We start from the raw sequence: 14,362 nt of genomic DNA, 5'->3' as shown, positions 1-14,362 counted from the left end.
TGACTAGCTGTGAGGTTTCTGGTGCCAAAGTACTCTTTATTTTCAGCAGGGCTGCTGGGGAGGCTGGGCATGGCTGGAGGAGTACATGCGAGGCAGGAGATAGCAAGTGTGTCACTGAGAACAGCACCAGAAGAGACCCAGGTACGGCACCAGGAAGAATCAATTCGTTAACGGCTGCCATTGCAGGCAGACAAGAATTGCAGAGATTTAATGAACAGCAATTTAACTTATAGATTAATCAGAAAGCTTTCCACTCTTGCTAATGCTAACGTTCTTAAGCAGGCATCTCCATCCTGACTGATCCCTGCTCTTCCCTCACTGCTGACTGGTGCAAAGAGCAGGATTTTGGGGAGCAGGATCTCAGGGAACCGGCACAGTGACAGTGACCTGCCCTAGCATCCTCTCAGTCCCGTTCCCGCAACACCTTCCCAAGGGCTGCCTTGTTCCTTCTGCCTCCGAGTTTCCCCACCCTTCCCAACAGATTACCCAGAAAATTGCTGTCTCCTATATAGAAGTCTGCTTTACAGCACTGCCCGGTCTCACGTAGGGTCTTGCCTTCACCCTCACGTCTAGGAGCCTTCCAGTAGCTCATTAAGCAAAGTTCTACAAGTGCTCCCTTGTCTTCACTCTACGAGAAGACTCGCATGTACCAAAGCACTTGATTTCATATAATTCTGCTTTAAACATGTGTATTCCGAGGATGTAGTTAGAGAAGCTGCACTGTCAGAAGCCGCCACTGGTGAGAAGGTGCTCAGGTTTGTGATGGTCTCTTAGATTTTGAGGACATTCTTTCCCCAGGCTGGGAACCACTCTCCAAAGCTGTTCTCCACCAGCAGCCCTCTTGCCTCACCAGGTCTGGTTTCAGGAAAGCACTCTGCCCGAGCTGGGTCTGGGAAGAGCCCACTCAATGCAACGGCTGGGTGAAGTTGTGCAGTAAGACCCAAGCACAAGCCATCAGACCAGCCCGCAGCAGAACCCCAGGTCTGGTTCTCATGGGACTTGATGTGAAAACGATCTGGCTTTACATTATTACAGCTTTGGCAGCCAAACGTTACTCCCAGCCACCCTGGCCGAAGACAGGGACACCTCGTGTAAGCTGGGGAAAGAAGCTGCTCCACTCCTCGTTCCTGCCTCCCTCCTGCCATCCCCTGACCAACGGGCTCCTGCCTCCACAGGGGACGGTCCTGCCCAGTGGGTCAGCAGCAGAGCCGGTGGCAGAGCCCAGGACTCGGGGCTCTGCTGTTTGTAACCCTAAAGTTGAAAAGACAGCCCCAAAGATCGTTTGAAACCTCGATCTAGTTGATGCTCTGCCCTGCCTGAAGACACCCATGGCTCCGCATCTCCCCAGGGCCCACGCCGCTGTTCTTCACCCGGGTGCTCCTGCTCCCCCGGGGTACGGTACGGGCCCCCTCCACACCCCCCGTTATCCCTCACTCTGTGTCTCCATCAGCCGTCACCCCAAGTAATGCTTAGATTTCATGCTCAATATTCTTGATGCAAGTCGAACATCAAAACCTCAGCAGGGTGCCTGGGAAAATCTAAGCGAGAATATCAGAGGAATCTGTTTCTACAAAGCAAAAGAAATCAACAAAGGCTGTGCTTGGGGATTTTTTTTTTCATCCTGGACCATACACACAAATAATAAGTTCAGACTTGGATTTTTTTATTATTATCACCCTTCCTGATATCAATCTCTCCTTTCATTGTAATAAACATTGATTTGTGCTTTTCGAAAATGCCTGCTCCTATCTGCTGCTGCTCTTCCCGCAGGCGCGGCGGTGGGGATGCGGACAGCAGAACTCATCGTCCCCGGGTACAACCGCTCTGCTCATGCCCACCACCCCTCCAGCAGCACCAGCGGGCCACCGAGCCAGGGGTCTCAGGAGAGCTTAAGCTGCGTGCTGGGGTCGTCTGTACGGAGCCGGGCTGCCGAATCCCGGCTGTGGCCCTGTGTGTCTGGAGGCGTGGGTAAATCAGTCCCCCAAAGTATTGCTCCTTCCCTTGGCTCTCCTGCCCCCAGGCGAGACGAACGCCTCTGTAAACTCCTGATCATGGTTTTTCTTGTCGGTGAACGTTTTCCTACACTGAGGCGCCTTTGGGGCAATGGCCTCGTTCCTCCGGTGTGTCTGTACAGTTCCGGGCACAGCTCTTGTGCCACGTTAATTATCTTCCATGTGGAATTTGTTTCGTGCCAGCAGAAACGCGTTCAGGTTAGTATGAGAAGTGAAACAAAAATAGCTCCTTTCCCCAGAAGAGCTCTCTGGTTACACAAGATGGCTAAAAACCCGCAGCAGAGGGAAGGACAACGCCACGGGCTGGCTGGTAAAGTCATCCCTCTGTGAGCATCCCAGCAGAAGCTCAGCTGTGACACAGGCGTGGATTTGGAAAAGGGGACAGTTGGGAGAGTCTGGGGAAAAGAGCGTTGGCTGGGAGGAAAGTGCCGTGCAGCTGGGAGGAAGAGGAGGAGGAGGCGCAGGCAGCCGGAGCTGTGTGTCGCTGGGCTCGATCTGCAGCCGGCAGGAACCTGTGCCCGGCTGCATCCCCGAGGCAGCGCCCGCAGAGCTGCCTGTAACGCGGGACGCCGCAGGCAGGGACCCCCGTCACCGGCAGCGGGGACGAGACGGGCCACCCTTCTGCCCAGGCTGGGCTCTGCCGGGCTGCGGGTGCCGATGCAGAAAGTGCAGTGCCAGCCCGGCAAACCCCTGCGCTGCCTCTGCTGCAGGCTGGGGAGGAGGGAGGGCAAGGGGGGGTTTTGGCAGTCCGAAGGTTTCCAGCCCTTGCTTGGCATGAGAAAAGCGTTTACCCTCCTATCTCAGTGCTTCCAGACTTCACCGTGAGTACGGCCAAAATCATTTTCATGAGATATCAACCAGATCTACATGAATAAAGTATAACAATGTTCGCTTCCAATCCAGGGAGTCCTTTTCAAAGTTCAGAGCACCTGCCAGCCTCAGAGCAAACCGCAGGCAGCTTCTGCTGGGGAAAAACCCAGCAACCCTACGTTTCCTTACCTGTCTTTGCCCGGAGGCACTCTCAGGCTACACCCGAGCCCGGGGGGCCAGGGCGAGGGAGGGAAAACAAATGTGCTGAGTTTAAAAAAAGTGACTTTTATCAGAAAGCTTCTCTTATTTATCAGCTTTATTAAAGTGCCATCTCCCCGAGTCGTGGGGTCACGAGTTAATTTCAGCTTTCAGCTAACTAAAAATACACTCTTCTCACTGTCGGAGCCGAGAACTTCGCTGAAATGAGGAAAACCTGGCAATATTTTCTGCTTCCCGGGCCCATCTCTGGGGGAGGCTGGCTCTGGAGACCTTGCAGGTGGTGGTACCAAGTTCGGCAGTTGGCTTTTACTCCCCAGAAAGCTTTCGGCTGCTGTTCTGGGTGCGGGTTCGTGCCTGCTCCGGCAGAACCCGGCGGAGGGCATCGCCCTGGCCCCCGGCGCGGGCAGCACCAGCCCTCAGCAGCCGCAGGAGGAGGTCCCAGCAGCCCGGGCAGGCCAGATCGGGCTGTTAACAAAGTTAATTGGAGGAGTTTTTCCCCCTGGAAGGAACCCTCTGCCGATGCTTCCCAACAGGCATCCCAGCAGGGAAGGCAGCCCCGTCCCGGGGCCCCCCGAGCCCAGCCCCTCGCCCCGCGGGCCGGCGCGGGAGCAGGATTTGTAAGCTGTTGACACGGACATCCTGCGCAGGCGATGGAGGCTTTGCTATCGGCGAGCAGGCACCTCCAGCAGACGCTTTCACTAACAGATTTATTATTGCTGGTGAGGAAAATGAAACCATGTGGAGCCGGTGTGCGGAGCCCAAGGAAGAAGCCGGCCACTTGGAGGCAGACGGGAATTTCCTGAAGGGTGAATATGGCAGAGCATTAAATGGCAAATAAATTAAAAAGCCTTGCTTTCTTCCCCTGCCTCAGCCGTGCTTCGACTTGCCCCAAAGCCCAGATAATACAGGAGCCGAAGAGCTGCCATAAAGGGCCAGACCTGAGCTTAGTCTAAAGGCCAGTCCCTCCCAACGCCCGCCGCCGGGTGCTGCAGGAAAGGCCCGAGATGTCCCAGAAAGAACAACCTGCACAGATGAGCTGTTTCTACCTGGCTCCAGGGATTCGGAGGATGCTTTAGGAGCTGAGGCGGGAAGGTTTATCTCCCCCATGTTTTTCTCCTCCTTGCCTACCCGGCTGTAATGCAAGTGTTCCTGGTGAATCCAGAGCACAGCGATTCATAGGTGCCATTATGGTTTTTTATTTCTGAAGCATTCTCGCCTGGAAGCCACAGAGGAGCAGGATCTCACCTCGGCTCACCTCCCTGCCTCAAAATGGGGGCCAAGACCCCAGCAGGTCCCCGACCAAAGGACCCCCCGTCCCGCCGAGCCCCTCGGGTGACACAGACAGCGGTGCTGGGAGGGTGGGCATGCCCTGCGCCCGGGTCGGGGCCTTGCAGACGGACGCTGGCTCGGAGAAGAGGAGAGCTGCCTCGTGAATTCCCCACAGCGACAGTGTTGTTTCTGTGCATACTTCTCCCCGTGATCATCTCTGCTCTCACCGCCTCTTCCCTGCCTGCCACATTGAGCCCAGATGTCTCCTTTAAAGGGGAACTGCAAACTTTTGTTTAAAATAACACTATTTTTAAAAAAAACAACCCTTCCAAGATCCCCCGCAATTAATCAACTCTACGTGCAGGCTCCAAACTTGCAAACACTTTTGAAAGCAAACTACTTGAAGTTTAGCTTCCCCCACGCTCACCTGCCAAGCCCAGCGTCAGGACTTCACGTGCTCCCTGCCAGCAGCGGACCGTGCCTCACCGAAGCGGTGTCAGCCCCGTGTCCGGGCCCAGGCAAGGCTCCAAGCAGATGCAGAGGGAGGAAGGACTGCAAGGCGGGGGCTAGTCTGGTCCTGCATTCCTTCGGCACGGACCTTGGGATGCTTCGCTGAGAAACCGGGGAGAGCTGAATGTCAGGAGGGGCATAGCCAGAGCCCTGCTTGCAGATCCCCACTGTGCTTGGCTGCAGGGTGAATTTTAGCTCCGAACAATGAGAACTGGGTCTTTTTCCCTCAGTATCCCTCAGTGTGAAGAGAAATGGCCAAGGCGGGAGGGGGATCAGCAAGCCGGTCTGCAGCCACCAGTCAGCTCACGATTCTGCTCTTGTCCTACCGTTACTCTGATGGCTTCCACCCAGCAGCCTTGGCCTGCCGAGGGGCTGCTCTGCCTCCGCCGCTCGTGTGTCCTCCCAAAGCCAGCCCTGCACACCCCGTGACGGCGGGAGACAGCACAGGGCAGCGGCTCCCCAGCGCCCGGGTTCCCGCGGGGCTGCCCCGCATCCCAGCAGGCAAGAGGCACTTTGCTCCTCATCCTCCTCCCCAGGGGCATGCCGGCTGTCGCCCCAGCTCAGCCTGGGATGGCTTCTCCAGCCCCGAATCTCTAAACACTTCCCTCCTCCCCTGACCTGCTCCCTGCCCCCCCCCCCCCGCCCTAAGTTTTAATTTATCAGGAGAATTATTAAAACAGCCATTTCTCAGCTGTCTAACGTTTCAAACCCCTGCTCTCATTCATCTGATAAATATTTACAGAGCTTGACATTGTCTTCAGCTCATTCCCTTCTGTGCCAAACAATTCCAAACACTCGCTTCCCTCCTCCGGCGGCTCAGGGAGCAGGGCTGCCCGCTCCAGCACGGCCAGTCCCCTGTGCCCTCCCTGCGCCCCTCTTCAGGGGCGTGATAAGGGGGGAAATTACCTGTCCCTCCTTTGGACTTGCCCCCTCTCCTCTGCATGGGCTTCAGCACCACTCTGGGGGCTGCAGGGGTCTGGTTGCTGACAGCCCAGGTCCCCTGCCCGCCTGGTGCTGGCCACTCTGACCCCATCCAAGCCCCTCGGTGTCACCAGCTTCGCCCCATCCACACATCCCTGCCACCGCCATCGCCCTGACCCACGTCCTCTGCTGGGGGTGAAGGAGCTCAGCACCGCTGGCTCCACGGGGTCACCGCCGACGGGGACGTTCGCTCACGGCTGGGCTTCACCACAACCGGTTCCCCGGGGAGCACGAAGCGCGATCATCGAGCGGACACACACGCCGACACCCCGGCACGCTGGCGCAGGCGTTTCGAGGATGCTGAGCTCAGCGTGCCAGCCCCCGAGCCACCCGGCTGCGTGCACAGAGGAGGTGGTGCGCAGGGACAGCCCTCACCCACTCGGGTCCACGCGAGTTTTCGTCTCCCTTTACCAGCCTCACCGCGCGGGAGCTGCCGCCAAACGTCCCCTAGGAACGCAGCACTGAGCCTTCGCACCAGCCTGCCCGGCATCTCCGCACACAAGTGCAGGCTCCCCGTGCCCGCCGGCAGCCCAGCTGGTGGGCCCGGGGGCAGAGACCTGCCCCAGCCCAGTGAAACCCAAATCATCCCTGCACCTCTGAGGATGGGACGTCGCATCCTTGCTCGGCTGCAGCCGGTCAGTCGCCTCAGCAGTGCCGGAGAAGCCAGGGTAAACTGGTGGGAGCATTTCTTGAGCAAGTCTATTTTTGTCTAAATACAGGATTTCATCAGAGGTAGGAACTCGTGTGGCGGCGCATTGATTTCAATGCCATTTCCAGCAGGTTAGGTCAAGGACGCCGTGGTCACCTCCGATCGGACAGAGGGAGGCAGATGCTCACAAATCAAAACCCTGACTCTTCTGATTTGGAAATGGATGTTTCAACACCATCCCATTCTGCAAGACCTTGCAGGAGGTCATATTTTGTTTCCAGCAGAAAAAACAATCAATTTCTGGCTCTTGAAGTTGTGGAGAAGCAGAATTGCCATCCCCTGCCAGTTTGATCATAACACAATAATTTCTTTCCACGTGTTTTTTGAGTTAGAGAGATGAAGTCTCTTCTGCTGCTGCTTCTCAAAACATCTTCACGGGGCCGCATCATGGGTGGGAAGTGCTGAGTGGTTGCTCAAGGAGCCCGAGGTCCCTGACGAGGGGAACATCTCCTTCAGTCTGCACAATGGATTTCTCAGGCAGACCCAAAAGGCCTCCAAGAATCCTACCAAAGAAGTCAGCTGGTTTTAAAAAAATGCACTCAGTTGTTTAGCAAGTGTGTTTTTGGTGTTTTTCTTGCAAGCAGGTTTGCTGAAATCCCTCTCATTCCTGGGACCCTGTGGTGATGTCTCTGCAGCATTAGCAATGAGTTGTTTCCAGCACTGACAACAGCTGGAGCCGTAGCAGAGGCTGGGATCCACCAAGCTGCCCAAGCACGGGGCCAGCCAAGGCAGGAGGCAGCACCCCGGCTCGGGACTGGGCACCTCACAGACATCGTTCCACGCTCTGCATGGGTGTGAGCCCAGGGGAGAGACAGTGGGGGTGGAGGAAGAGGCACTTCATCACATGCACTCTCCTCTGACAAGGTTTAGTGGGGCTGGCTGGCCAATGCAGCCATCCTCCTGCAACCTGGACTCATGCAGCTGTCTTCAGCAGCATGGCCACCGGGTCATCCACGGGATCCACCTGCAATCCATCCATGGGATCCACCACCAGCTCATCCATAGGGTTTACCACCAGCTCATTCATAGGATCCACCACCAGCTCATTCATAGGCTTTCCCAGCTGTACGCCGGTGCTCTTTCCACTGGGTTAGGGAAGGCAAGAGGGAGAAGAAAGGGAAAGGGAAAGGAAAAAGGAAATGGGAAAGGGAAAGGAAAAAAGGGAAAGGGAAAGGGAAAGGGAAAGGGAAAGGGAAAGGGAAAGGGAAAGGGAAAGGAAAAGGAAAAGGAAAAGGAAAAGGAAAAGGAAAAGGAAAAAAAGGAAAGAAAGGAGGCACTACCTGCTTTGACCCTCTCTTTTCCCACACGCATCTATCCAGAAGTTCAAGTTCTGCAGCAGCCACAAGGTTGTGGCAGCTCATGCAGGAGACGAAGCGCATGGGAGATTTTTTGGTTTTGCAGTGCTGGCGGGCTTCAGGAGTTTGTGTTTCACTGCCCAGCCCGGAGAGGTGCAGTTCGAAGCCCTGGGGATGCGCGGGGGGCTTGCCTGCGTTGCTCTGAGGGGCTCTCCCAGCGGAGCTCAGGACAGGGCTCTTGGACTACATTTTCCAGACTTCTGAACGAGAAGTTGGGCTGGATTTTTTTCCAGGCATTCATGCGTGGTGAATTGTTAGCAGCAAACCCTAAATTCTCTGCTTTCCCTTACAATAACTAAATAAATGCCACATGCCGGCAGCTCCCCGCAGCCTGGGCATGACGTGTGTGTTCGGTATAGATGATCTGGTACTTGTAAGTCACTGAAAGATGGGGAAAGCTGAGGAAACCCATGACGTTTCACCCGATTTCAGGAATGTGTTCTGTTATTAGAAAAGCAGAGCATTTTTCCTGGGAATGGATTTCCATCTTGGGGGCCTTAGCTGCACCCTTTTCCAGGGAGAAGGCTGGGGTGGGGTGCCCACAAGTCCCCTGTGCTCCCCTGATGCAGGGACGGTTTTGGCTCTTCTTGTACCCCCACCCGCTCCCCATTACAGGCTCCGCTGTGTTTCCTCTCACACACCATTTCTCTGGCTGAACTAAAAATTCCCCCCGCACTCCTTCCTCCTCCTGCCTGTCCCCCCCTTTTTCCTGGCAGCGGGACCCCGGGACCCCATCCATGGGGAGCAGGGGCTCATCTGGGGCTGGTGGTGAGAAAGATAAAAATGAAACACACTTGTGTCCGGCAGCGGAGCTCTGACCTTGCAGTAAGGGGATCAGAGGCATTTCCAGGCAGGAACGGGGAGTGCTCGGCAGGCAGCACTGCCCTCCCACTGCACGGCCCCCCCACCCAGGGCTGCCAGCCTGCAGGGTCGGGGTTATTGCTGCTGGAGAAACACAGGTTTGCTTTCAGGGGGCCGTTGTGGAGAGCCCCGGCGCATCGCCTGGCACGGCCCCGTGGGGTGCAGCTCTGCCCGGGGGGCTTCGCACCGCAGCAGCACTCTGGGGGGAGATGCTCTGGACCCTTGGAGACGATGATGCGAGGCTCCTGCCAGCACCCAGCACCCACCGCGGGTCCCAGCCCAGGACCCATAGCCACTGACCACGCTCTCTGCAGCACGGAGAGACCCTGAGAAGGCAAGCGGGGAGCTACAGCCCCTCCGTCACCTTGACCTGCATTCCTGCCTTGTCACCATCCCTCTCCCTCCATCCCCAGTACCTCCAGCACCCCTAGCACTCAGCCGTGATGTGACACGGTGCTAAAAGGACGTCTGGTGAAATGTGGCTTGGACGAGAAAGGTAAACACATTCATCAGCATATCATCAGCCTTTCCACCTGCCTGGCAAGGTCAAAGCTTCGCCAACAGCCAGTGTGTTAGCACTGCTCCTCTCTGCCCGGAATTACCCTGGGCTTTGCTCTGTTTCCCCTCTCAGCGCCCATTTTCTGCCAGGCAGAGGGTTTTCACACCTTCCCAGCTCCTTTTGCCACCCGATGTCGAATTGCTTCTGCAGGCGAGGGAGAAGGCAAGGGGAGCTGGAGGATTCATTCACCAGCCATCACGCGGAAGCCAAAGCCCACGAGGGTTATCTGGCCAGCGCTGAGGAGCAAACCGTGCCTTGGCTGAGCCCTGCCAGACCCCGAGGAGCCCCGCGGGGGCTCGGGGCTAAGCCCCCCATCGCAGCCCCCTGCCCCGGCCAGCCTTCGCCCCGGGGGTCTGCACACACGTCCCCTTGGGCCACCAGCATCGCCCGCAGGCTCTGCTCCGGGGCGCGTTGTCCAAGCCCAGCTCCTGGCGCTCTCCCACTGTAATTAACTGCAAATAACACGCACAACCCACTCGCTCGCGCTTCCAGCCCTCACACCTACGTCTCTCCGCTTGAAAGGCTTGCTTAGCCGCGTGATTGACGTCCAACAAGACAACTGTGGAAACAAAGCCATCAATTGACACATCCAGGTTTTAACTGCAGGCTGGTATTTGCAGCACTAAAGTGATGTCTCATTACTCTGCTGTAGTGATCTTGTTAAACGCCAATTTAAACCCTGATCGCAAAGGAGCAGAGAACAAGACTCCAGCCCGAGGAGGAGTGATACATCGCAAGGAAGAGACATCTGCAGCCTGCCCTGGCGTCCTTCGCTGCAGCGCCGCGGAGAGAAATGCAAAGGCCTTTTTATCTTCTCACCTACCCTCCGTGGGCCGAAGCAGGCCTGTACACTACCCCCCAGGGCTCTCTTCAGTCTAAATTTAGATGGCTCAAGGTTTCCATCACTCCCCTTAGGATACTGTTCTGAAGTCTGTAGAGTTGCTCTGCTCTGCGAAGTTTCCCTGGGAGTCAGCCTAAATACTTAATTTCTTCCCCCTTTGTCCTAATTAGAGCTAGCAAAATAATGAGAACATTATTTACAAATCATTCAAAGCAAAGATCTGCACACAGAAGTTCTGTGCGGATGGAGCGCGTCCGTGGGGCGCGTGTGGGCCCCACGCGCAGCATACGTGACGCTGACACGGAGGGGTTCTTCAGCTGGCCCTGCTGAAGACGGCTCCCCGAGGACCTTCCCAACCCGCTCGGTGCCTCCACCCGTCCAGCCCCGAGACGAGCCCTCCAGAGCCGCCGGTTCAGCCCTCCGGAGGCTTGCGCATCGGCTTGCGCCGCGTTCCCGCAGGGCTGCTGCACCAGGGCACCGTCCCAGCCAGCCGCAGGGCACGCAAGCGCCGCTCCCGTGCGCCAAGCACCGGTCGTGCTGGGAGCTGGTCGGTCCTGGCATGTGCCCGGAGCTCTGTCCCCTGTCCCTCGCTGCTCACCCTGGCTGTGCTCCCCAGAGAGGAAGGGTCCCTGCCTGCCCGGGAGCCCACCACACCACCTCTCAGCAGGAGACCGCCGGGGACAGCAGAGCTGTCACGCTGCAGGCAGCAGCGCATCTGTCCAGAGGGAAATTTTGTCCCTGTCATGGAAAAACGCCTTCAGCAGAGGACCGAGCAGGATATGAACACACTGCAGTCAACCACGTGCTGCCCTTAAGTGCAGCGGGTCTGTGGAGACCTCGGTCATAAGCCCCTCTTTCAAAGGGTTTTATTACATACTTAGTCATAAAACTTCGCCTGGGGCTGACTTGGCAAGCGGGGCCTCGGCCCGGAAGCCAAACCCTTTTCATTTTTAATAACGTTTCATGAAAATCCATTTGGCCCTTTGTAACTCGGACAGGTGGGAAAACAACGGAGAGTTCTGTCTGCAGCCCCTCTGGCTGGCCGGCCGCTCGCCCGGCGGGCTGCGGGCTGCTCCGCGCGGCCGGGGACCCCGGGGCAGCCGCCGGCGGGGAGGTTGCTGTGCTGGCTCCGGGGACAAGGACCGTTCTGGCAAAGCCCCCCATATGAAGGAGTATGTGAGAGCCACAGACCCCATCGCGGTCCCCAGGTCAGTCTGCCCGGAGGCTGGGGTCGCTCAGAAAACCGGTCGCAGGGGTGAGGGTCTCTCTCGGCATGGTGAAAGCCAAGCTGTTTGCTGGAGCACCCACACAACCAGCCTCCTGCAGCCAGCACTTGCCCTTCCCAGAGCTGTTGTTCAGTCCTCATCCTCTCACCTCCTCCTTTCCCGGGCACCCTCCCTTCCCTCCCGCTCCAAAGGCAGCCTCCGGCCCGCTCTGGGACTGGGCAGGGTGCCCCGGGCTGTGCTCACCCCCCCTCCACGTCTGCCGGAGGCTGCAAACCCCCGAACCCCCATCCCCACCCCGACACCTCGCGCCCGGGCACCGAGCCCCCCGGCTCCCCGCTCCGGCCGGGTCACCCGAGGATTGAGCTGCCCCGGGGACGCGATGGAGGGACAGACCTGCAGCTGCTGGCTGCCCGACGTGGAGTTCAAAGAGGTGTCAGATGAGTCTCTTGGCATCGGGCTCTATTTTTACAGCTTGTACATTAATGCTACCAAAGTTTAAACATTTGCAAGGGACCAGCAGCTCTGCAGGGGGAGAACATGTCGGGTTTAGTGCAGCCGGCATGCACCGAGCCCTGCTCCGGGAGCGGGTCCCAAAAGCCCGGGCACATGAGCTAACAGCGGGGTGGTGCAGCAGGGTCCCAGGGCACAGCACGGGGACCAGGGGACAGCCAGGAGGGAGGGACGGAGCCTGCATCCTGGGGAAAAGGGACCCAGCAGCCGTGTGAGCCTGGGGAGGGGGCTCGGGGGCGCGGGGGTGCCTGCACGCCGAGTGCCGCGGTGTCGGTGCGGGACTGCCGGTGGCAGGCGAAGCGGCAGCCCCGTGGTGACGGAGCAGACGGGGACCCTGGGCGGGCAGAGGGGGGAAGCCCCCCACCACCCGCTGCCAGGCCGCTCTGCCTGCCGCTCCTTCGTGGCTTGCGAAGCTCGAGTGCCGCGGCGCAGAGGCTGCAGGGGCAGTTTAGTGCCAGATCTGTGTTTGAAAGGTTGGAGTTATGAGTCTGTCAGCATTTCCATTACAGGGCCTGATTAATTTGGGGGGTTCGGGGTAGGGTTAGGAGTTGTCATTCCAGATGTGAATTTTTGTTTTAATTCCTAAAAAAAAATAAAAAGGGTTTAAATCCTTTAACTTTGCGTTTTCCCTTTCAAAGGGAAGAAAAATATGTGCCGTCTGGGTCTGTTTTGTTTTTGCTGCAGAGCTCCAAATGCTGTTTGCCAGGTTCACGGCTATAAGTGCTTTCGTTTGAACTGGGTTCGCTCTCTGTCCTTCCTTACGGGATCACCCCGATTTCAGCCCGGAGAGCCGAAGCAGCGTACGGGGGCTCGGCCTGTGAGCAGCCCAGACTCACGGCGAGGGGCTGCTCAGGTCTCCTGCTGCTGGCAGCAGCAGCGCGATGCTGCGGCAGGGCCGCAGGTACCTTCTCCCAGAGAATAACCGGCGACAGAGGGACATCAGCTTTGGGGACCCCCCCACGCCGTGGCCCAGCTGCGCTACAAGCAGGGAGCGGGGTCAGCATCACAGCATCCAGCATCGGGTGCCTCGGCGAGAGCCCGGCAAGTCCCACCTCAGAGGCTGGGGTCTCTGCCGAGCAGCACCTTGCCGGCACCCCCGGCTCCCCAGCCCCACCAGGCAGCAGAGATGGGGTCTGGGGCCAGCGGTGGCCAAACGGTCGAGGCAAAATAAGCAAACTAAAACTTTGTGCTAGGGGAATATTGAAATGTAGCAGGTTCTCACCAATGCTTGAGCTTTTCTGAAAAGCTGTTTCCCAGCACAACAAATTCAAGATAAAACCAGAAGCTAGAAGGATGGTGGTCCCCCCGCCAGGGAAATGCAGGTCTCCCCTTCGGCACGCTCCGAGCCCCCGTGCCTCCTCCCCATGTGGCAGCGGCTGCTCCTGTCCCCCCTGCAAGACACGAATCCCCTGCAGCTTCTGCTGTGCTCCCCGTCTCACTCGCCCACCGAGTTCCTCATGTTAATTCTGTCCTATAGAGCAAGGGTCTTCTATTAGCACTTGTGGCTTTCATCCTCCTAAAATCTTCCCGGGCACCTCTCCCTTTTTTTACATCACCAGAAAAGACAGGGACCAGTACAGGTAATTTAAATGTTTATGTTGTCTGAAGCACCCTGGCCGTGGTAGCCCTGTGCCACGTTCCCCCTCAGGAGCACGCCGCGGGGTCTGCAGACAGCCTCCGAGGCCTGGGTCTGGCTGGGCAGCAAGCGAAGCTCGGGAGAGCGGCTCGGCTCCCACCCCAGCGCCCGGGAGGGGCACCTCAAGCACAGAACCGTTTTCCTGCAAACCAGAGGAAACCCCCCAGCTGCCCGGTTCCGCCGGTGTCACCGTCCCAGCGTCACCGTCCCAGCAAAGCGCCGGCGGCCTCGTTGCGCAGGTACTCGAGTAAACTTGTCCCTTGATGGGTTTTACTGTGGAAAAAACCCATCCCAAGGAAAGGAGGGACTGAGCGGCACCTGGTAAGGTCCCTCCCATCCCGTTGCCCCCTCCCCATGGGACACCTCGGCGTGCTCCACGTGCCACCTGCGAGAGCAGAGAGCGTCCCGCGGCTTTCCTGCTGGCCTCCCCTAAGGGATACAGGTGAAACCATATTTCTGTCATCCTGCCCACAGATCTTACTCACGACCCACTCTCCTGCTGCTTTGCTGGGAGGGCTTCTTGGCTTTCAGGTTTTACCCATCACGAGGACCTTAGCGCTGGGTGAAAGCAGTGAGAGGTGAAGACAGAAAGCAGTCAGAGAGGTGACAACATATTTACTCTGACGATAACGCAAAGGCAGAGCTTTTGGTGCCCCCAGAAAAAGGGGTCTAAGCTCCGTGGGGGGGGGGGTGTCCCAAGCTGCTCCATTTTCTGCGGCTGTCGTGCGCGCCCGATCCCGCTCCCCAGCCACGTGCTGGAACGTGACTCGGAGAAAGGATCCCAGCTGCCAGCCCTCCCCGCTGCGGCGGCTTTGAAAGATAATGAAGAGGTGGTGGACTCAGGATCCAAGAAATGGGCACAGA

This window comes from Opisthocomus hoazin, chromosome 14, assembly GCF_030867145.1.
Source record: "Opisthocomus hoazin isolate bOpiHoa1 chromosome 14, bOpiHoa1.hap1, whole genome shotgun sequence".
In the NCBI taxonomy this organism is placed as follows: domain Eukaryota; kingdom Metazoa; phylum Chordata; class Aves; order Opisthocomiformes; family Opisthocomidae; genus Opisthocomus; species Opisthocomus hoazin.
The sequence above is the reverse complement of the archived record's forward strand: the minus strand, read 5'-3'. Positions refer to the sequence as shown.